The sequence below is a fragment of the Heterocephalus glaber genome, unplaced genomic scaffold, assembly GCF_053883595.1.
Source record: "Heterocephalus glaber isolate CG9 unplaced genomic scaffold, H.glaber_assembly_v1.0 deba00001465, whole genome shotgun sequence".
NCBI classification, from domain to species: domain Eukaryota; kingdom Metazoa; phylum Chordata; class Mammalia; order Rodentia; family Bathyergidae; genus Heterocephalus; species Heterocephalus glaber.
This window is the reverse complement of record NW_028258312.1, coordinates 2,085,776-2,109,548: the sequence shown is the minus strand read 5'-3', so window position 1 is coordinate 2,109,548 and position 23,773 is coordinate 2,085,776. Positions and strand designations below refer to the sequence as shown.

Below are 23,773 nucleotides of genomic sequence, written 5' to 3'. Positions count from 1 at the left end.
GGATCAAGTTTGTATTTTTTAAAGAAAGTTTTTTTTCTTTTTAAACTGGTGACTCAGAAGATGTTTGATTCAGTCTCTCTAAAGATGAATATCATGCTGTAGCACCTTCCGTCTTCAGGGAATAAAAATGTAGCATACTGCAGGGATTTGTCACTTTTGTTCTCCTTGGAATTTTTCATGTTCCTGCAGCATATTTCAGGAGTAGTTCATACTTTTCCTATTTAGCATTCGCTTCACTATATTGGAGTACATTACACAGTGTTGCTTCGCTCAAGTCTGCTTCAACAGAGCTTGCCAGGGTGAAGAGGAAATATTATGTCGGGTGATGTCCCCAGGGGTGATGAAAATTAGCAGGTTTCATTCTATGCTAAGTTCCTAGTCACCCAGATAGCCTGCCAGCTTTCTGATAGGAGAAAAGAGAAATACAGGATGACCCTGATAGAAAAGTAAGGCAGCATAAATCAAAATAAAATGTCACTTTAATTAGATAGGACATTTACATTCTAGTGATAATGCAGTCATATTGTACAAGGTAAAAAGCAGTTTTGCTCTGGGTTTTCATTTAGATATGGAAAGTAGTTGGCTGTGGGAGATAAAGGATCCATATAAGAATCCCCTATTTGAGGAAAGAATGGGGCTGAGAAAAATCTGAGATTTGTTGTTTATAAAAATCTATGTAGGGCAGGGGATTTAGCTCAGTGGTTCCACCACCAGCCTCTCAAGTGCAAGGTCCAGAGTTCGATCCCCGGTACCAAAAAAAAAGCCTTTGGATTCTTAAAATTTAAATAGATTTTTTTTTTTTGGTACTGGGGATTGAACTCTGGACCTTGCGTTTCAGAGGCAGGCAGCAGCACCATTGAGCTAAATCCCTGGCCCAAAGGCTTTTTTTTAGGCAGTTTTGCTACATAGCTCAGGCTGCCCTTGAAGTCATGGTCCTCCTGAGTGCTAGGATTACAGATGTGTACTACCATGCCTGGTCTCAGTAAGGTCCTTTTCTAAAGTGTTTAGCTTATTTATTTATTTGTGATACAGGGCACTGAACCCAGGGCCTTTGCACTGAGCTACATCCCAAGCCCTTAAAAAATTTATTATCATTATTATTATTATTGTTTGGAGACATGATCTCACTAAGTCACTAAATTGCGCAGATTGGGCTTGACCTTGTTATCCTCCTGCCTCAGCCTGCCAGAGTGATGGGATTATAGGCATGGACGACCATACCTGACCATATTTTTAAAGTCTAAATAGCCACAATTTTCATTTATTCTTGACCAGCATGGTATAGTGAAAGAAATCTTGAAATGAGAGTTGAGCCAGAACTTGAGTTCCAGGTACACACAAAGGACTCAGAGAGAATTTAAAGAGCACAGAGAATCAATAAATTGTCCAGTGTCACACTAACAGTGTCAGCTTCTGCTCTGCAGCCTCCTTGTGTGAGTGTGTGTGAGTGTGTGTGTGTGTGTGTGTGTGTGTGTGTGGAGGGGCAATACTGAGATTAAACATAAGGCTTTTGCAATGAGCTACATCTTCAGGGCTTAAAAAAAATTTTTTTTTAAGGACAGGGTCTTGTTAAGTTACTGAGTTGCCCAGACTGGGCTTGAATTTGTGATTCTTCTCAGCCTCCCAGAGTGCTGGGATTACAAGAATGAGCTGCCACACCTGTTCAGCCTCCATTTTTTACTTGGTATGCTTTTTTAGAAATCACTCACATGGCTTCAGATTATTCACACAGTACAGGACCTTTTTCAAACGTTTATAGACAACTCATATCCTCTCTCCTGTTCCTTACAGCACATGATTAGTGAAATTATGTCAGCTGTCTTCTCACTTTGCCTGGATTACCTCCTCTATGGTGAGGGGCTGATGGTTTTTGTTATAGACTGAAAATTTATGTCCCCATAGTTAATATGATAAAGCCCTAATCACCAGTGAGCTAGTGTTTGGAGATGTGTAATTAGATCATGAGGATGGGCCCTTTAATGGAATTAGTTAGAGAGGTATGAGAAAAACTATTTCTTTCCTCCATGAAGAGAGATCTCAGTAGGACCCAGCCATGTCCTGATCTCAAACTTCAACCTCCCGAACCACAAGAAATGAATTTCTGGCCAGGCATTGTGGCACATGCCTGTAATCCCAGCACTGGAGAGGCTGAGGTCGGAGGATCATTGAGCCAAGCTGGGCTGCATAGTGAGTTCAAGGTCAGCCTGAACTACATAGTGAAACCCTGTCTAAAAAAAAAAAAAAATGGAAGAAGAAATGAATTTCTGTTGTTTAGTGCAGATATTTTGCCTGAGCTGCTCTTCAACTTTCAGGAGAGGTATGTTAGCTTTTCCTTACCGGGACAAAATACCTGAGAGAAACAAAGGGGGAAAAGTTGATTTTGGTTGTCCGTTTCAGAGGTTTCCCTCCATAGTCAGCTGGTTCCATTGCTTTCAGGCCCATGGTGAGGCAGAAAGGTGTGGTAGACGACCATTGCTCACGGCGGCCAGGAAGCAGAGAGAAGGAAAAGAGCAAGAGAGGAAGGGGATGGAAACAAGGAATACCCTCAAAGGTGCACCTCAGTGATCTGCTTCATGCTAGCTCACATGTTGATGAGGTTGGTACCCTCCTGGTCCAGTCACCTCTCTTAAGTCCTACCTCTGGGCCTTGCTTCACTGGAGCTCAAGCCACATAACTGTCAGGGAGGACACTTCATGTTTAAACCACAACAGATTTCCCTGGGCAGTGAGGGTTAATGGAAGACTAGCTGGGAAGCACGGGCCTGATCTCAACACTCAGATCAGAATCCTGGAAGAATAGGGTGGCTTTGTGGCAGGACCAGTAAGGCCCAACTTCCTCTCAGAAATGGGCTTCATGTTTGGTTAGTAGTAACTAACTCAGCCCTTTTTGAATTTGGCATTTGTTGTTGTTTTTCTGTTCTTATTTTTTGTTTGTTTGCTTTTTTTTTTGGTGCTGGGGATTGATACTAGAGCTTTGCACATGCTAGGCAAATGCCTTACCACTGAGCTACACCCTCAGACGCATATCTGCTTCTCTAGTTCTCCTACTGCAGTGGCATGAAGAGCCCTGGCCCACCCCTCATATTCAGGTATTGTGGATCTGAGGTGGGCAAGGAATCTCTGTGTTTAACAGGCTCCACAGGGGATTTTGTTGAGGTGAGATTAAGGGCCATATACCTTATTTGAGAACATCCCGAGCACTATGATGTCTTCTTGTCTCTAAACTTTTCATTACCCATCTCTATTAGAAAAATGTGTGAGGGAATGGGATATAGCTCAATGGTAGAGTATGTGCTTAGCACGCACATACAAGGCCCTGAGTTTAATCTCCACACCACACACACACAATTTTTGAGCATATACTCCAAGATGTATATATTTATAAGCTACATACATGTGTGTAGGATCTTTATTAAATATATATGAAAGTATAGAATAAAAATGGAAAAGATATAGATTTGAATATATCTTTTTCTTTTCTGTGTGTGTGTGTGTGTGTGTGTGTGTGTGTGTTTGTGTGCGTAGCTGGAGATTGAACACAGGGCCTTGCACATGCCAGGCAAGTGTTCTACCATTGAGCAACATCATCAATCCCCTTTTAAAAATCTCTCTCTCTATATTTGATTTTTATTTATGTTTTAGTGCCGAGGACCAAACCCAGGGCCTTGCACTGCACTCTACCACTGAGCTAAATCCCCAACCTCACTTTTTTTTCATTAAGTTTATTGGTACAGGGCCAGGGATTTAGCTCAGTGGTTTTGCCACCTGCTGTGCAAGTGCAAGGACCTGAGTTCAATCCCCGGTACCAAAAAAAAAAAAAGAAAAAAGTTTATTGGTACATTTTAGGTATATAATACAGTTACATTCATCGTTGGGATCTTGTACCTGTACATGATATATCTTGGTTCTTATTTTTTCCCCATTTCCTTGTCCTCCCTTCCCTATTTACAAAGACTTTGTTTCCATTTTTTCCTTTTCTCATATTTTTTTCTTTTCCCTTCTTTCCTTTCCCCTACCCGTCCCACTTCCCCTACTCCCTTAGACCTTTTCTTCCTCTTTCACATTATCAATTATACCATTTGAACCTTATTTACACTTTTAGTTTTTCACTATTTGGTATTTACATATGTGTGTTTATTTCACTTAAGAGTATGGCCTTGCCGGGGATTTAGCCCAGTGGTTCCGTCGCCTGCCTCGCAAGCGTAAGGACCCGAGTTCGATCCCCAGTACCAAAAAAAAAAAATGTTAAAGAGTATGGCCTCAATGTGCATCCATTTAGCTATACATGTCTCAAGTTTCTCATTCTTTATGGCTGAGTAGTACTCTATTTTATAGAAAAAGCACATCTTCTTTATGCAGTCTCCAGTTGATAAGCATTTGGGCTGTTTCCAAGTTTTAGCTATTACAAACTGTGCTGCTGTAAACATATATGATTCTGTTAATTCTGTTAATTCTTTTGGGAAGATACCCAGCAGAGGGATAGCTGGGTCAAATGGGACCTCTAATCCTAGTTTGTTTGTTTGTTGTTGTTGGGTTTTTTTTTGGTACCGGGGATCAAACTCAGGACCTTGCGCTTTCAAGGCAAGTGCCGGAACCACTGAGCTAAATCCCTGGCCCTCTAATCCTAGTTTTTTGAGATATCTCCATATTGGTTTCCACAGTGGTTGCACCAGTCTGCGGTCCCACCAATAATGGAGAAGGGTTCCTTTCTCCCCACAGCCCTGCCAACATTTGTTATAGGTTGATTTCTTGATAGTAGCCATTCTTTCTGGGGTGAGGTGGAGTCTCAGCATTGTTTTCATCTGCAACTCTCAAATGACCAGTGATGTTGAACATTTTTTCATATATTTATTTGCTGCTTTTACTTGTTTGTCTGAGAAATGTCTGTTCATTTCAGATGCCCATTTTTGAATCAGGTCTTTATATTTGGGGGGTCTGAGTTTTTTGAGTTCTTTATATATTCTAGATAGTAAGTTGATTTTTTGTGCAAGTTCCCATGCTCCTGAGGATTTGTTCATAAAGTCTTTTCCTATGCCAATGTCTTTGAGAGTTCTACCTAACTTATCATCCAGCAAGTTTAGTGTTTAGTGTTATCTTCCAGCAAGTTTTTTGTTTTTGTTTTTGTTTTTTTTGGTACCGGGGATCGAACTTGGGTCCTTGCGCTTGCGCAGCAGGTGGTGAAACCACTGAGCTAAATCCCCAGCCCTCTTCCAGCAAGTTTTAATATTTAGATCTTTAATCCACTTCGATTTTAGTTTAGTGCTTGGTGAAAGATAGGGACCTAGTTTTAATCTTTGACAGGTTGAAATCCAGTTTTTCCAACACCATTTATTGAAGAGGCTATCTTTCCTCCAGTGAGGATGGTTGGCTCCTTTGTCAAAGATGAGGTAGCTGAGTATGTCTGGAGTTGTTTCTGTATCTTCTAATCTATTCCACTGATCCTCGCCCAACCCCACTTTTTGAAACAAGGTCTTGCTAAATTGCCCAGGTTGGCCTTGAAGTTGGGATCCTCCTGTCTCAGCCTTCTGAATAGCTAGGATTACAGGCATGCACTGCCATGCCGTTGTTTGAATATTTCTTTCCTGTAATCCTATGTATCCCCTAGGCTGCTTGCATCTCCCTTGTTACCTTCTCTGTAGTCTTGAATTACACCATCCTGTATGGAATGTCTTTAATAGGCAGAGTAGGGGCCTGCTAAAGGGCCAAATTATTATTATTATTTTTGAGACAGGGTCTTGCTATATAGTTCAAGCTGGCCTTGAATTCACTTTGTCGCTCAGGCTGACCTCGAACTCACAGCGATCCTCCTGCTTCAGCCTCCCGAGTACTGGGATTACAGGCATGCACCACCACAACTGGCCTAGAAATACTATTTACTTTGATACTTTGTGGATTTTTTAAAAGTGGTACTAGAGATTGAACCCAGGGCCTTCACACTGAGCTCTTTTCTTAGTTTTTGTTTTGAGAAAGGGTCTCACTTTTGCTAAATTGCTTAGGTTGTATTCAAATCCACTCTTTTTTTTTCTTCTTTTTTTGGTTCTGGGAATTGAACTCAGGACATTGTGCTTGTGAGGCAGACAGCGGCACCACTGAGATAAATCCCTGGCAACTTAGGTTGTGTTCAAACTTGCCTATTTGAGCCTCAGCCTCCCAGAGTACTGGGATTACAGGTGTGCACCACCATGCCCAGCTTGTCACTTTGTGTTCTGGGTTTTTTCCTTACCGTTACTGTGTCTTGTCTAAGGATCTCTGCATGCCAACCTGGGACCATATAGTTGTCATTCTTAAAGGCTGTCCACATAATCTTTTTCTTTAAATACATAAGTTTATTTCACTGAATCCCCTTCTTACCTTTTCTATTCTTTGGTAGGGTATAGGGAGAAATCTGCTGCATTTCTAAAGTTCTCTGAAAACAAGTCGCATTTCAGAACCAAAATCAGCATTTGATTTTCTTCACTTTGGGGGTGTATTCAGGAGGCCATTGGATACAACAAGGTATTGAATTGTCTTCTCTGAAGAATACATCTCTGGGTATGGCTGGGCCACTTGATGAGAAATCTCAGCAAGAGGCCACAGACACCATACTGAGGAAAAAATTAAACCGACGGTGCTTGATATATCCAAGGAGTCTCTTAGGTTCTGTCTATTACTGCAGCGCTGAAAACATAGACATAGTTCAGTACTGTGATTAAAGTGACTTCTGGTGTTAGCCTCTTTGTTCATGAGATATAGTGGTGGGCTGTGGCCATTTCATCATTTGAGGGTATAATGGTTAGCTAAAGATATTTTTCTCCAAAGGGCCAGTTATTTCTTTAGTTTTTCTCCAAAACTCAGCTTCAGCAGGAAGGAGCCATAAATTCTGTGACATAGCTGCCTTCTTATCTGTCTTGGGAGTTATAGACTATACATATAAGACAATTCATGTTCCTCTGCATAATGAGGTGAGTTTTATAAATCATAAATCTTCACTTAACATGCAGGTGGGTGCCAGGTTTAGAAAAACTGATGTAGTTGCCAGGTTCATGAATGTCATAAATCATTCATGCTAAGGTAGCCCAGAGTCATGCTGTGTCCTCTGAGGCAGACCAATTTTAAGGTGGTTGTTAAACACAAAAATGTGAGTCTCCATGATTGTTTTTCAAAATCAAATGTGCTTATTTGAAGATTAAAACCAAGTTACCTTTTTTTAGTTGAAGTCAGTTTTCTGACACCCTTCTTTCACCTCAAAAAACTTAGTAATAATCTTTTCTTCCCTGATCCCTGAATCCTATCAGAAATACATCACAAAATACATTACCTGTACATTTGCAATCTAGATCTTTAATGTGCTGAAAATGAGATTTAGACATTTCAATAAATCTTGGGGTATATTATTAGGAAAAAAAAGCCTCTGGAGTTTTAGGGGTTATTTTCTTCTGCTTCTATACCTTACATGAAGTTGCCATGAATTAAAGATACCCTGTGGTTAGGAGGCAGGTATGGATGGCCCTCTGCCATACTGCCTGTCTCTTCCAGGCAAAGGCAGCGAGGGGTAGGGCCAAGAGAGAAGTGAGCCCAGGACAGCAGACTCAAGGTGGTGCAGCATGTATGTGCTGCTCTAGGTTCTACACTTTGCCCAGACTCCTGAACTGAAGTGGTTTTATTCTGAGAGTTCTTCACATAGTATATGCAGAAAGGAATGAAGTTGGCTATTATTAATATTATTATTATTGAAGAAAACCTGTTATTACTTTTGGTGAGATGCCCTGAATGAGAAAAACAGAGAGCAAAATGGTTTTGCCTGAGGTTTCCTGAGAGTATATAACAGGGCCATGCAGTAGATAACATGTGGGTTCTTCCCTCTGATGAACCTCAGAAGTCTAACAGCTGCATATCCTGTGTTCATTATGTGCGCAACCTGACCTTGGTTAAATATTATGGGAGCTGGTCCCAGGCAGAGCATCTTTTTCACTGAATGCAGTTGAATTTTCATCTATGTTATGGCTTGGATGTGGTTTGTCCTCCAAAGGTTTGTGTGTTGGAAGTTTGCACCAAAAAAAAAAAAAAAAAAAGAAAGAAAAAAGAAAAAAAAAGGGCTGGGGATTTAGCGCAGTGGTTCCTGAGCCTGCCTCACAAGCGCAAGGTCCCAAGTTCGATTCCCGGTACCAAAAAAAAAAATGGAAATTTGGTCTCCATGTAGTGGTGTTGAGGTGCTGGACTTTTAAGAGATGGGGCCTAGAGGGAGTTGTAGGTCTTGGGGCACTGCTTTGAGAAGGGGTTAATGCAGAATGAATCACATCTCACAAGAGCCGATTGTTATACAGTGAATATACCCCATATTTCTGGCCTCTTCAGCACCTAGCCAACTCCTTTTCCATTTCTCTGTCATATTATGATGTAGCCAGAATGCTCTCACCAAAACCAAGCAAATACCATACTCTTGAACTTCCAAAACTATAGTCAAATAAATATTTTTTCTTTATAACATATCCAGCCTCAGGGTTTTTGCTATAACACCTCAAAACAGACTAATACAGTCTTTAATCTTTGAATTCTAACTCTGATGTTTAGAAATATCTCATTATGAATTTGCAAAATCATATATTATAATTGAATTAATTGAATTTTTTGTAATTGAATTAATCTTATGAAAATATTGCTAAGCTTGTTTCCTGCCAACTTCTGTGGCCCTCTTTTCTCCTCTCCCCTGAAAGCTCACCATTTTTTTATGCCTCCATACTTTGTGCATATTTCCCCTAATGTCTAGAAAGCTCTTCTCTTTCTTATCCAGATGTTGAATTTCTACTCATCCTGTAAAATTCACTTAAATCTCACCTTCTCTTTCAGGTCTTCACTGGCTTCCTGAGGCAGAGCTTGTCACTCAGTCTTCTGTGCTTTTAGAACATTTGTTTACAGTTCTGTCATGATACATCACAGGGGATTTAATTTTTGTTGACATGTTCATGCCTTCCACTGGACATTAAGCATCTCAAGAACAAAGTTTTAGGGCCGAGGATTTAGCTCAGTGGTTCCGAAGCCTGCCTTGCAAGCACAAGGACCTGAGTTCGATCCCTGGTACCAAAAAAAAAAAAAAAAAAAAAAAAAAGGAACAAAGTTTTAGTAACCTCAGTATTCCTACTACTATTGTGTCTGACACAGAGTGGAAACTGACTAAATATCCTTTTTTCTATTATACTGTGCACCTGAGCACTAGCATAGATAGCCTCGGGAGAGAACAGAGTGTTTTAAAGTTGTATTTTATCATAACTTATAGATGCTAAGATAATGCATAAAATATTTATCTGTTTCCTATAGGAATGCTTAAGGATAGAAAGTAACAGAGCCAGGAGAAACTTCCTGGATTCTCAGGATGTCCTGGGATTTTCTGTACATTCTGGGTAGGTCAAATCCTATTCTTAATTCCTACATAATATCACTATAACTTTTATGTGCTTTCTTTCAAGGTCTCCATATATAGCCCAGGCTGGCCTGGAACTTGCCATCCTCCTGCCTCAACCTACTCAGTGCTGGAATTGTGGGCATGAATCAGCTTGAACTTTTATGTCTTTGTTTTCTCATTGCACTCATTTTAATCTAAGTCTTATTCTTTCTCACTTGAACTGTAACAAATATAGCAGGTATGATGTTCAGTTTAGAAATTCATATGTGTAGGAAGTACCCCATTTATTTATATTCTTAAATAAAGGTAAACTACAATTATATCCTCTTATCTCATCTGACTGGTGGAAAGTAAACCTCACCTATTTCTCATCCTGAGGATTTTGTACTTTGTGTGAAATTGGAAGGGAATTTGAGTTGCAGATTGTCACTGAGACAGCTGCTATCCTACCAGGCACTCTGTCCTTTCAGGTCCAAATACTGACTCCCTGCTCTTCATCCTTGTCTTTTTTAGGGATTTTTGTTGTTGTTGTTGTTGGTACCAGGGATTGAACTTGGGACCTTGCGCTTGTGAGGCAGGCAGGGGCACCACTGAGCTAAATTCCCGGCCCTTTAGGGATTTTTTATGAGGTCAGGGCCTTGTCTCCTAGATGTACATGGTCAGTCCTCTCCGGAGTCTCGAGCTCTCCTTGGGAGATGGCCGGGAACAAAGCCTGGGTTTCCCTGTTCCAGTCCCTGCACACTGTCCTTATTCTCAGCTCAGGAAAGATTTCTTATCTACATGGAGTGTTTTCCTGCACATGCCGATCTGAGGGTACTTTCCTCAAGTGCCAGCCTCTCTCTTATTCTTTTATAGTAGTCTTTTAGATCCCAAACCCCTATCACTATGGCCACAAAGCAGTTATTTTACCTTCAGGTCCATGTGTCTACCCTCCTTGTGTAGATTTGTGAGCTTCTCAGCCGCAAAGACTGCTGCATTCTTTTTGTTGTTGTTATTGTTATTGTTGTTGTTTTACTGGGGATTTTTTTGTTTGCTACTATTATTGTGTCTGATACAAAGTGGAAACTCAGACTAAATATCCTGATTGTTTGTTTATACTGGAGATTGAGCCCAGGCTTTCACACTGAACTATATCTTTAGTCCTTTTTCATTTTCTCTCTTTCTTTTTTTTTTTTTGGTACCAGGGATCGAACTCGGGTCCTTGCACTTGCGCAGCAGGTGGTGAAACCACTGAGCTAAATCCCCGGCCCTCTTTCTTTCTTTTGAGACAGGTTCTCCCTATGTAGTTCAAGCTAGCGAGGCTGACCTCAAACTTGTAATGATTCTCCTGCCTCAGCCTCCCAAGTTTTGGAATTATAGGCATGTGCCACTACACTTGCCTCATTTCCTATTTTGTGACAGGGACTCATTAAACTGCTAAGTTTCCCAGGCTAGGCTCAAACAGGCAACCTTCCTGCCTCAGCCTCCCAGAGTACTGAGATTACAGGTGTGTGCTACCACATCCAGCTTCAGAGACCCACACATTCTTATATCCTAAGGCACCATCGGGCTCATCATAGTGTGGGGTATTTATTAAATGCTGATGAATGATGATAATGATGATGATGACATGAACAGGGGACCCTTCCTGAGCACACCCAGCTCTGCTGTATAATGAAGGTCAGGAAAATGAAGGGGCCAGGTCTCATTACTGTGTACAGATGCGTTCCGCTTGTTTGTATCACCCCGAGTAGGGTCCTTGTCCTTCTGCCAGCACAGGAAGAAGCACTTGCCCTAATAATGACGTCCAGGTTCCATTTGTCAGAGTGAACAGGTGAGAGCTGCTCTGGGGAGTGTTCACTCTGGCTTTGCTGTTCCGGCCTCTGTGTAGGCTGTTTTGCCCAGCCCTCAACAGCAGGTTTCTGTTACTATGCAAATGAGGCGAGGCAGGCCCTCTTGAACAAACCAACCTCCCTGACACCTGCTCAGAGTCATTATCCTTCCAATGAGCTGTGCTTAATAAACATGAATGACTGTTGCCCGCTTTTTGGCAGGCCTGTGAGGAGTCTTCATGCAGGCTGCCCAGAGCCAGCTCCAGCTTGCACTCTGGGATCAGAGAAATGGAACCAAGAATGCCCTTGCCTCAGCCCTGGAGGCTTAATTGACACTTAGTTCACTTGTTCCCTTCCATCAGCCTCCTGTGACCTCGTGCTAGCCCTTTCTGGCCTCCATGTGTAGGGAATGGGCAGAGAGGATTCCAGCATCACCCAAGTGGTGGGACTAGATAACCTTTAAAATTCCTTTGAATTCTGTGAGTCTTTGATCCTGTAATTTTCACTTACCAGTTTCTTAATTGGCATTTAAAATCCCCAGCTTCCTACTGACTTTTTCAAACCCCTCACCTTAATCTATTTCCCCTGATAGATTTACTCAGCCACACAAGGCCTTCTTTTGGCTACACAGACCATTTCCTTGAAGGTGTGGTTTCAGCATTTCCATACCCTGTCTCGTCCCCAGATCATGCTTCTCTTCACCGACCATTTGTCTAACCCTACTTAGACTCCAGATGTATGTGGATGTATAATATATATGTATATTCATCCTGTCTATCTGTCTATCTTTCTGAGTTCTGGGGATTGAGCCCAGGGCCTTGCACATGGCAGGCAAGTGCTCTATCACTGAGCTAAACCTTAGGACTCCACAGGTCCCAACTTATGTGTTACTTGTGTAGGCCAGCTTGTCTAAGCCCTAGAGTAGATTGAATTGTTAATGCCTAGACAGTCCTGCATATTATTGTTCATAGCACTTTCTCCACTTATTAAATGTTCATTGAACCAGCTGACTCTGCTCCTCATCTCAATCAGGTATGTACCGTGCTGTTCACTCCTGGATTGGTTTAATGCTGCTTTTCTGCTGTTTGTGTTTATGCTCATCTGTTTAATGTTAGCTGTCTTAAGTTGTACATTCCTCGGGGACAGAGAATCCATGTATGCAATTTTCTTTGTACAGTGCTTTATGTGGGTGTATGTGTATCTCCTCCCATGACTGTAGAGAAAGATCGAGATGGTAAAATAGAAAACAGCAGTAAGTCTACCATGGAGGAAACTTTGAAACTCTGTTGGAATGAATTCTGAGCTTCTGTGTCATCCTTGAAGATGGATAGGGTACAAAGGATGGGGTGTGGGGGTGGACTGTGGCAGCACAGGAGGTTCTAGGACCAAAAGTAGTGTGCTCAGAGCTGAGGTTCATACTGCAAGGTGAAAGAAGGAGGGGAGAGAGAGGATGCTTCAGGAAGGGGAGAAGTGGACAGAGCTTGAAGCTAAAGGCCTCATTTTCCACCAGTTCATCAAAGCACTGTTAAGCCAAGAAGAGCCTTTAGTTCTGACCACATTCCTTGTTTTTCTTGTTGTGACCCTGTTAGTGGTGTTATATTATGTTTAAAATAAAGTTTGAAGAATAACTTTTTTTTTTTTTTAACTGGGAATCAAACTTGGGTCCTTGCGCTTGCACAGCAGGCAGCGACACCGCTGAGCTAAATCCCCGGCCCCCAAAAGAATAACTTTTATAATTGTAACAGAAGTCATGGGGATGATCATAAGAGAAATTCCTCTCCTCCCCTTCCCTACCTTTAGGGGGCTAGAGATTGAACCCAGGGCCTCACACATGCTAGGCAAGCACTGTATTACTGAGCTACAGCCCCAGCTCATTGTTTTTTTAAACCCTCTCATTAGTGATAATCCAACTCTACTCCAAAACAAATATTTTTCTGGGTCCCCTGTAGGTATTAGACGGTCCTACAATTCATTTTTTTTGTAAAATGATTTCAGTTAGGGACTTAAAATGTTCAGCCTGGGCCAGGCGTAGTGGTGCATGCCTGTAATCCTAGCATTTGGGAGGCTGAGGCAGAAAGACTGCCATGAATTCAAGGCCAGCCTGGGCTACACAGTGAGTCTAAGGCCAGCCTGAACTACATAGTGAGACCATGTCTTAGAAAAAATGTTCAGCCTGGTATTGTCATTTGCAAATGTTTTCTACCTTAAGCTATTTGTCTCCCCCATCTGGAAGCTGCTGCAAGTGAAAAGAGAGGGTGTAGTCTTTCCTGATGTTTCTATTCCATGTCAGGAAATATTGTACTTGTCTATGTTGTCTATTTTGCCAAAGCTGGCATTGTATTCTACAGGCATTTTCTCCCTGGGCACTTTCATATGTTCTTCAGAAATCTGCACTCCCCTACACACACACACACACACACACACACACACACACACACTCACTCACACACTCACACTCACACACAGATGATCTGGGCAGATGAATTCTTTTCTGCTAGTTGTTCTTTCCCTTTACGGCCCCTAATAATTCAAAGTCCATTCTTATTTTCCTTCTTCTGAGGTCTGTTTGTCCACTGGTAGTCTTGTTGGGCAGGATCTAAGAGGATCTTCAAGCTAGGTGTGGTGGCACACACTTGTAATCCTAACTACTCAGGGGGCTGAGGCAGGAGGATAGCAAGTTCAAGGCCAGCCTGGGTAAGTTAGAGAGGCCCTGTCTCAAAATAATAAAATAAAATAACGGGAGATATAATGTAGCTCAGTGGTTGCCCAGCATGCTCAAGTCCCTAGGTTCAATCTCCAGCACCAATAAGTAAGTAAATAAATAAGATCTCTAGGCCATCTTCCAAGCAAGTAGCCCACTTCAATTTGGTGAAAAACAGGTCCTTTTGAGACTCATGTCAAGCTTTCTGAGCATTAGCCTTGAAGTCTTCACATTAGGCTTGTGGTGAAACACAGGCTCCTCCATTTCTTTGGATGGGGGTGCCCATAGCACACCAATTCTTTTCACCAAATAAATTATTTTTAAAAATACAGGCGGGGATTTAGCTCAGTGGCACTGTGCCTGCCTCACAAGCACAAGGTCCTGAGTTTGATCCCTGGTGCAAAAAAAAAAGAAGAAATCCACTAGGCACATGCCTGTAATCCCACCGACTCAGGAGGCTGAGGCAGGAGGATTGCAAGTTTGAGCCCAGCCTGGGTAACTTAGTGAGATCCTGGTCTTGGGTTCAATCGCTAGCGCTGCAAAAAAATTATCTTAATATCTAATAGTATCTTTTTACCCTTGATATGAATGAAGGTTTAGAGTTCCATGACTGATTTTCAAGTGTTTTCTATGAAAATTTGCATTTTTGCTGGCATTTTACTTAGGTACAACATGAATACTACAAATTGGACTCTCTGCTGAAACTTTCAAATAACATAGTGTAGTGACTGTAGTCAAACAAGTGATTCCAAGAACCAAGTAATTAACTTCTGAGTAAGGCTAGGTAATAACGTTGTTCTCTCTTCTATCGAGGAAGCATAGTTGTCCTCATCTATAAAATGTACCCCTCATCCTTTCCTTGCCTTAGAGTAGATAAATATGAAGTGTGAACATGAAGATCACTGTGGATGGACAGCCAGCTCTGGGGAATAAACAATCTGCAGAATCCTCTTTTCTAAAGGTGGCCAGTAGAGATGAAGGGCCTGATGGAAAGGGGAAAATGCCAATTTTATCAATTTTTCTAAATTTCACCCTCCCCCCTCCCACCCCTACTGTAGTTTGGAGGTGACTTCAGATATGGAGGTCTTGGGCTGGGGATTTAGCTCAGTGTTTTCGTCACCTGCTGTGCAAGCGAAAGGACCGGAGTTCGATCCCTGGTACCAAAAAAAAAAAAGATATGGAGGTTTCTGCTAGAGCCACAAAGAAATGCCTGGCCAGAGTAGGTCCTTCCCTGGGTCCTGTTAGAGAGGCACAGCTGTTATCAGCTGTGTTCGTGTTTGTGTCATGTTCATGTCTCTGGATCTAAGGGAGGAGAGGGAGATGTCATTACTTTGACAAAGTGGCTGAGTATCTTTATCATGATAAAAAGACATCTCAGTCTCCTGATTCAGAGCCAGAGCCAGCTTTGGAAGGAATTGAAAGGCTCCAACCTGGAGCTGCTGTCAAGCCAGCAGATGGAGTCCCAGCCCTTCTCTGGGTGACTCTCAGATCACCTGGGCTGGTATTTGAGGTGAGGCTTGGGCCCAGCTCTGTAGCCAGAGGGGACTGGAAATGAATAAAAATGAGTGCACCGCATTGCCATAACTGTTGTCTTGTCTGCAGAGGAGTTTGCTAAAATCTGATCCTAGGGAGGCTGTTTTCATGTGCCTCGTTGGAATTACTGCAGAAGTAATTGTAAGGAGTGTGTGGTTGTATGCCTGAGATAACCAGAGGACGTAAGAGACAGGAAGATGTACAAATGACAGAACCACATCCTGGGTAGTGAAGAAAAATGCCACGATTCCCTCACACCTGGAAAACCTTGAGGGAAACTCAGGGATATGAGTGACTCTTGATGGGAAAGAGCAACCTTATGAGGAACATTTGGACAAGGAAGCTGACTTAACATCTGCCAAACTCACTCCTCTCTGAATTGCAGGCACTGCAGGACCTCATTAAAATCTGTAGACTGCTTAAGAAATGGAGTTGGGAGTAGTAGAATTTAAGCTAGGTATGGTGGTGCAGTGCTGTAATCCTAGGACTGTGGGAGGCTGAAGCAGGAGAATCACAGATTTGAGCCCAGCTTAGGCAACTTAATGATCTAGCAAGACCCTTCCTAAAACAAAAAATCCAAGCCGCCCCCCACCAAAAAAATTTCCCCGAGTCTTCCTAAGCACTCAACAAATAGCTAGATAGATGGCTGCTCTTAATAAATACTATAGCACTCACTCTAAACTCTCTGTCCCTCTCCAGCCTACAAGACATCTGTGAACTGGAGAGCCCTCATATCATCTCATAGCTTCAAAACAGAGGAGGAACAGTGAATGGCTTCCTACTCCCTGAAGGCAGGCAGGGGTTGTGTCTCTCCTGTGTGACTTCCTTTATCCAAATAGCCCAAATCCCAAAATAGAGGTATAATAGGGGCTCAGCAGGATGACATCCATAATTCAAGGCCTGACTATTGCTGACTGCACAGAAAGTTAGAAGGAAACTGGCCTCTTGCTGGACCTTACTCAGTCCTGAAGCCTGTGGGAGTAAGGAGTAAGGAGTAAGAGTGCTTGTGATATCAGGGGAAGAGATGTAATTCCCAAACCTACCTGGTATCTGAAACACGAGTTCGTGTTCTCTAAAATCGAAGAATGAATTCTAGGAACAATGGGGGTTAAGAGTAGGAAAAATTTATTGGGAGAAAGAAAGCTTCTGCCTAAGAGAGACAGAAGAGGGACCAGAAAGTGAGTTGCCTGCCCACCCCACTTTTCAAAGATGTTTTATACAGCAAAGCCATGTGGACAGGCGGGTACAAAGTGGCACAAAACTATAAGACCCAATGGAAATTTACAAGGTGGGCATGAGGTGGGACAAACCCATGACCAACCAATAAGATTACAAGTACAGTCACCCAGGTAATATTGAATAAATGGGGATCAAATGAAAAGACAAGTCACATGCAAGGAATTTCCCATTTAGAATATCAATCACTGCTTTCTATCTCTAGGGGAAGTAGTGCTTCTTTTCCTTTTTATAATGCTAACCAGTGAATGTGGCTCAATTGTTCTCCATGTTGGTTCCTTGCTATATTGTCTCCTGGAGGGCTGGTGCCTTAAGGGAGGCCTTGTCTACCTGCCAAGGAGATATCTAATTAACTTACCTATCTGCAATACTTAAGAGCCTCAGCTGCAGAGCAGGTGTCACAATCCTCCCTTCATTGGGAATCCAGAGGTGTCTGGCAAGTCTCTTGGCCACAGGCCTCCCTGGAGCCCAGAGCTCTTTGAAGAAAAGATTCTGGGAACAAGTGTAAGACCCAGGTGAGACTTAGCACAAGTAACACCATCTTGTTACAGGCCCTCCATCTTGTCCCTGTGGGTTTCGGGTTCACTAAAGGACACAGAGTTCCTGGAATGTACTTGTTTATCTGTTAAGACACCCTGGAATGTACCATTGTTTCTGTGTAAAGAACATCCTGTTAGATAAGTAAAGAACATCTACAAACTCCCCTAACCGTCCCCTAACTGCAAAAATTCCGCTTCTGTAGTTCTGCTTGCTAAGCACCCCTGCAGCCCCTATAAAACCTTCCAACCTCCTGAGCTTGGGGCCTCTCTAAGCTTATTGCTTGGAGGGTGCCATCTGGCCAGACTAATAAAGGTCTGTTTTTTTACCATCTCAGTCTGTCCCGTGTGTTCCCTCCCGGGTGATCCTCACTGCAGTCAGCTCCTTGGAGCATTTGGTAAGGCCCTCGGTCTTACACAAGGAAGCTGCTGCTCTTGATGAGAAAGTCAGAGGGGAGGAAAATGAGACTAACAAGACCTGAAGAGAACTGTCTGTGGGGTGAAGCGAATGCTAATGGCTCTGCTCCCAAGCTTCAGAGTCGGAGCTGGGTAGGAGCACACACAGATGCCTTAGCTGTCACCTACCAAATACTTTCCAAGGACTGAGCCTGGCAGATAACCATATCCTGATTTTCCTGGATCAAGAAGCAGGACCAGGGGCCGGGGACTTAGCTCAGTGGCGCTGTTGCCTGCCTGCAAGCGCAAGGTCCTGAGTTTGATCCCTGGTACTGCAAAAAAAAAAAAAAAAGAAGAAAAAGAAGCAGGACCTGCTGAGACAGAGAAAAGAGAAACTGTTGGGAGATTGTAGGCCTGGCCCAGGTAGTTGGGGGTCTAACTTCTCTCCTCTGTATGGGTCCCAGAATTAGGTGCAAGGAAAATGACAGGAAGAGGAATGGCTCTCACTGAACAAATCCGGCTAACACTTGCTTCTAAATGCTAGCTTCTGGGGACTGAATTGTGTGGCCCAAAATTCATATGTTGAAGCCCTGATCCCCAATGTGATGGTACTGGGAGATGGGGAATTTAGAAAATGATTTGGTTTAGATGAAGTAAGGGTGGGGCCCTCACGATGGGATTAGTGTCCTTAGGGGAAGAGACACTGGAGGGTGCTCACTTGTATGCTTTCTCTCCCACTTTTTGCTCCCAACTCAGATTTATAGCTTCCTAAACTATTAGGAAGTAAATTTCTGTTGTTTAGTCTAGTTGACAGTATTACAGCCACCCAAGCTCGCTAGTGCAGTAGCTGTAGTAGATGCTGAGACCCCACTGGAACCTTCTTAACCACATCAGTGTATTCCCAGCTGCTGTGTTGGCTTCAAATGGTTCACAAATGCCCCTTTCTGCAGAAAATTGCTCCTAGTGTATGGGACACTGTTCCAGTGACCTCTGTAGCTTCCAGCTAAGGAAGTACAAAGGCAAACCCTTTTTCCTCAAGAAAGCATTGATTCTTTGGTGCCATCATACACCTCAATTCCCCTGTGGTATCAGCTGAGGCCAGACACAAAGCTGCAAACAACTTTCCTTCCACCCTTTCCAGCTTCCTTCATTGTCTCAACAAATCACATGACTGGAATCCTATCTCAGGCTCTGCTTCTAAAGAGCCTGACCTAAGAAACCTCTCCTAAGTGATAGAATACTGAGCAACTCAAACAATTGGGGAGAACTCTGTGAGGACAGTGATGATGATTAATACCCAGTGACAATGAGCATTAGGACAACAGCTTCTGTTCTTTGGTCCAAAAAGCTTAGAATAAAAGTCTACTGCCAAAGATGGCGGTGGGGGAGGGGGTGTTTTAGCAATAGATAGCTCTTTCCAGAGGCATCTGGCAAACAGCTGTGTTAGCCAGAGTGTAAATAGCCTTGTTAGCATAGAGCCACAGGGTGAGATTCCATGGTCTTATCCAATAAAGGAAGCATCTTGACTGCAAGAACCCTTGAACCATGAAGAGACCGAAGTCAGGCAGGTAGGGTTGAGTTCTCTGAAGGGAGAATCCTAGCACCTTCCAGGGAAGCACTCAGCCTCAGGGGCTTCAGGTAATTGGTTCCTGTTACCCCTCTGTTTTGCTTTGTTCAACATGTTGGCTTCTTTATGATGCTATCTTGTTCTTGGGGGATTTTGTTTTCACTATTTTATAATAGTGCCCTTTGGTTTCCCTCTCTTTTCCTTTCTGGCCCTTGATTTCCTCTCTGAGTCCAGCTTCATCATTAGGACTGTGAGATCTGGATCTGGCTACATCTTGGGAGGTGGAGGATGGCTGGATTATTATTCTTCCAAGAAAGCCAATCTCTGATTACCTTAGAATTTAACTTCAGTGCACTATTAAGCTGAAAGATACACTTCCACTAGCAGTGAGGATGGAGAAGACAAAGTGTAGAGAAACTTTTTCTGCCAAGGCACTGACCAACAGTTATACTTTGGCCCATTAATTTTCATAGTGGCCCCCAGGGAAACTGTGACAGCACACAGTAGATGCTTATCAACATGATCCCAAAGATTTAGAGACACACGTCTAATATCCATAAGCTGTTCATGTGACTATATCTACAGTGAGAGTGGCTCCTGATTATTTGTTCTCAAGAGATCTGGAATCTTCCATTCAGATCTAGAGGTGAAGAAGAGTATTTTGGACAATTCTTATCTATTTCCACAAAGTTTTTTCCCAACATATTTTGTGGGAACAAATAAAATAGTGGTTGTAGAAGGATCTTATCACAGAAAGACAACTGAAAGGCAGCTTTCTTCCATAATCTCTTCAGAGGCTTGGAGCGATGAATGGGAGTTTGAGGCCAGCCTGGGCTACTTAGTGAGTTCAAAGCCAGCCTGAGCTACATAGTGAGACCATGTCTCAAAAAAGAAAGAAAAAGAAAAAGGAAATGACTTTCCAAAAAAGGGCAGACTTGCTTTGGGAAAACTAGATTCATGGGTACAAGTGGTGCCTCAGAGTACAGACTTATCCCCATTTCTTGGCTTTGCTTGCTCCTTTGCTTCTTTCTTACACAAGATCTCCACACCTGGCACTCAGGTCACCACCAGCAACCCCAAACCTGTGCTACTCTTAGAACTCATTATTCTAGAGGTGAGTTCCCTCTGTATTTCCCCACTGTTCCCACAAAAGCTCAGAGAGGACTGTGATTAGTCTGGCTTGAGCTTTATGTCCTTCTCTGAACCAGTTGCTGTACCAAAGGTGTTTAGTAATCCAGGGTGCTAGGCCTGGGGTCATGTCTTTACCCTGAAGTTGTGCGGAGGATCTGGCTGCTCCTTGGACTATCTAAAGAGAATGATCCCCTAAGGAAGGATGCTTTGGGAGGAACATGTGTCCACTATGACAAAAGGTCAATTTACCTTTTTGACTATAGCTAATTCAAATGAAATCGCTTAGGAAACACTAATTATGGGTTCATCCATCACAAATGGCACTTTCTTTTTCTTTTTTGGGGGGGGTACTGGGGATGGAACTTGGGTCCTTGCACTTGCAGGGTAGGCAGCAGAACCACTGAGCTAAATCCCCAGCCCCACAAATGGCACTTTCTAGACTGAGTTGTGGAGAAAGGCAAGCTCAGTATAAGATAGTATGAAATCAGTCATCTAGTCTGAGGAAGCTGAAGGTGTTGGAGAACCAAAAGGAGGAGGCAGTCTTGCCATGAACCCAAAGGTTGTGCCAGGAAGGGCAGCCTGGCACATAGTGGCACTTAGTTAATGTTTGTGGAATAGATTCTTGGAAAAATCCCTGATCAAAGAGGAAGGTGCAGGAAGCAGGAAGAACCATGAATGGAAGGCAGACTCCCATGCCAACTTGGAATTCATTCTATTTTTGTTTTTTGGGGGGAGAGATACTGAAGATTGAACCCAGGGTCTTTGGACTACATCCCCAGCCCATTTTTGAGATAGGGTCTGGCTTTGTAGTGTGGGCTGTCCTTGAGTTCACTGTGTAGCCCAGGCTGGCCTCGCACTTAGGATGATCCTCCTGCCTCAGCTTCCCAAGTGCTGGGGTTACAAGCACAGATTATACATCTGGATTTTTATTTTTTATTTTGAGACAGGGTCTCACTAAGTCACTAAGTTTCCCAGGTTAGGCTTGACTTGCAGCCTTCCTGATTTACCCTCGAAGAGTGCTGGGATTACAGACCTGTGCCACTAGCCCTGGATAGAGTTCACTTTTTGATCAAGCCTTGTTCCCATAATTTACCAGGTTGAACACAGCTTATACATTAGGATTTTCCAACAGTATAATTAAAGCTGTCGTTTTGTTGTCTTCATTCTAAATAGCTGGTAAAATGTAGGACTTTCTAGTGACTCAAGATGGAGACAAGGGAGGTGAAGGGCAGGCAGATGCTGGTCTCAGGGCCAGTGCGTTCAGAAACAGGCAGCCTCCTTCCTGGGAGTGGCTTTTAGACTTTGTGACATTGTAGTAAATCATCATAATTATAGACAATTGTCAGAAAGAAAGATTCCATAGTCACCTTCCTCCTTCCTTCCTTCTTCCTTCCCAGTGCTAGAGAGAGAATCCAGGGCCTTGCACATGCTAGGTAAACACTGTACCATAGGGGCCGGGGATTTAGCTTAGTGGTTCCGATGCCTGCCTCCCAAGCGCGAGGTCCCAAGTTTGATCCCCGGGACCGGAAAAAAAAAAAAAGATCCTAGACACTGTACAATAGAGCTATATCCTCAACCCAACAAGACCTCCTGCCCCATACTAGAGATTGAACTCAGGGAGAACTAAGTTATATGTCCGTCTTTTTTTTTTTTTAATTTTGAGATAGATCTGACTGAGTTACCCAGGCCAAGCTCAAACTTGTGATCTTCCTGCCTCAGCCTCCCATGTAGCTGGGATTTAGATGTATGTGCCATCCAATTGGGGTTCCAATCAGGGCTCTTTTTTTGGTAGTAGGGATTGCATGCAGGGCCTTTCCACTGAGCTATACCCTAAGCCTTTTTTAAATTAAAATTTTTTTTTTTTTTGAGACAGAGTCTCATTAAATTGCCAGACTGGGGTTTTTGTAATCCTCTTGCCTTAGGATCTCATAATTCTGGGAATACAGGGTGTGGCCCACCCTGTCCAGCTCAATCAGGGCTTTTTCAAGTTTTGTTTTTGGGGGCACAGGTGGACTTTGGAAGACCTTTCCATGGTCCTCCCTCCCAGCTTTCCATGCATTGCCTTTGTGGCTAGTAGATGGGCAGGCATCAGTGTATTCTAAAAAAGACCAAGAATTGTCATTCAGTCACCTGGCCCATGCACAAGGTGGAAATGAAAAGATAAAAACCTGAGATATGTGCTGGGGGCTGCAGTTTAAAGTAAATGGGTTCAGGCCCTCTGCCCAGTCAGCCTAATGCTCTGGCAGCTGCTGCATTTAATGGCCAACTCCATTAACTTCTCCCTGGATGGCTCCATTAGCCTGTCCCTGGAGGGGGTTGGTGGGGGAGAGAGGAGAGAGAGAGAAAGGGAGAAGAGAGAGAGAGAGAGAGAGAGAGAGGAAGAAAGAGAGAGGGGGATAGGAAGAGAGAGAAAGGGAGAGGAGAGGAAAGGAGTGGGGAGGAGAGAGGAGAAAGAGAAATAGTGTGTGCTGTGAGAAACTAAAAAGGATCAGAGCTTTCCTCCACATCCCATTGGAGTCTCTATTTAGGGTTCTAAATCTGTTCCATTGGCTGTTTTTGTTCTCTGAGGGGATTTTGTGGTTCCCTTAGTCTGTGTGCCATCATGGGGTTTGGCAGCTAAGGCAGAGCTGGGGGATAGCAATCTGGATAGGTTAGAAGTGGGGCTCAGACCGCCTTCCTTCTCAGCCCCACAGACTAGGGATGGATCTTTTATTTTTTGAGACAGTCTCACTATGTAGCCCAGGCTGACCTCAAACTTGTGAATGATCATCCTGACTCTGGCTCTTGAGTGCTGCCTTTCCCTTCATAATGAAGAAATTGTTAATCCTGGAATTCAGATAATAAAACAATATAGAGGAGGGGCTAGGGGTGTAGCTTAGTGATAGAGTCCTTGCTTAGCATGTGTGAGGCCCTGGATTCCATCCCCAACACAGGAAAAAGCAAAAACAAAAGGGAAGAATTTGGGGTACCCTCAGAGAGATTCTATGATGATGTTGGTTGAGAGGGTGAAGGACAGGAGGGAAAGGAGACCCAGGGTTTAGAGGGCAGGTGATGAGTTAGAAGAACTAATCGACACCTGCAGGAGGAGAGGAGGGTCGAGGCTAAAGAGGGAAATGGCAGACTCCTCGTCTGTCCAAGAGTACTTAGGTTCTGCCTGCTCTGAGGCAGGGAAGCGATGCCTCTTAACCCTGGCTAATGAACGAAGCTTAAAACCTGTTAAATAACTGTGGTGCCCAAGACTTCCCTAGACCACAGAACACATTGCCAGAGAACAGGCAATGTAGTAACCAGAAGCCACACTTCCACTGAGCAATTTTTCCAGACTTAGTTACTTCCCACTCTAGCCTCTTAGCTGCTGTCAGGCAACATTAGGGCAGAATACTGAACCTGGCCATAACACAGCTGCTGAGGCTTTCCTCAGAGGAGAGTGTGTGACAGGACCAGGCAGAGCAGCTCTGATCCCAGGCTTTGCTCCTGGCATTCC

The 23,773-nt window shown here is 43.3% G+C and overlaps 1 protein-coding gene across 1 annotated transcript in view; it reads left to right on the top strand.

The window, feature by feature from the left end:
• Ctnna1 (catenin alpha 1) overlaps positions 1-23,773 on the top strand; it is a 383,070-nt gene that overhangs the window by 30,714 nt on the left and 328,583 nt on the right. The window lies entirely within an intron of this gene.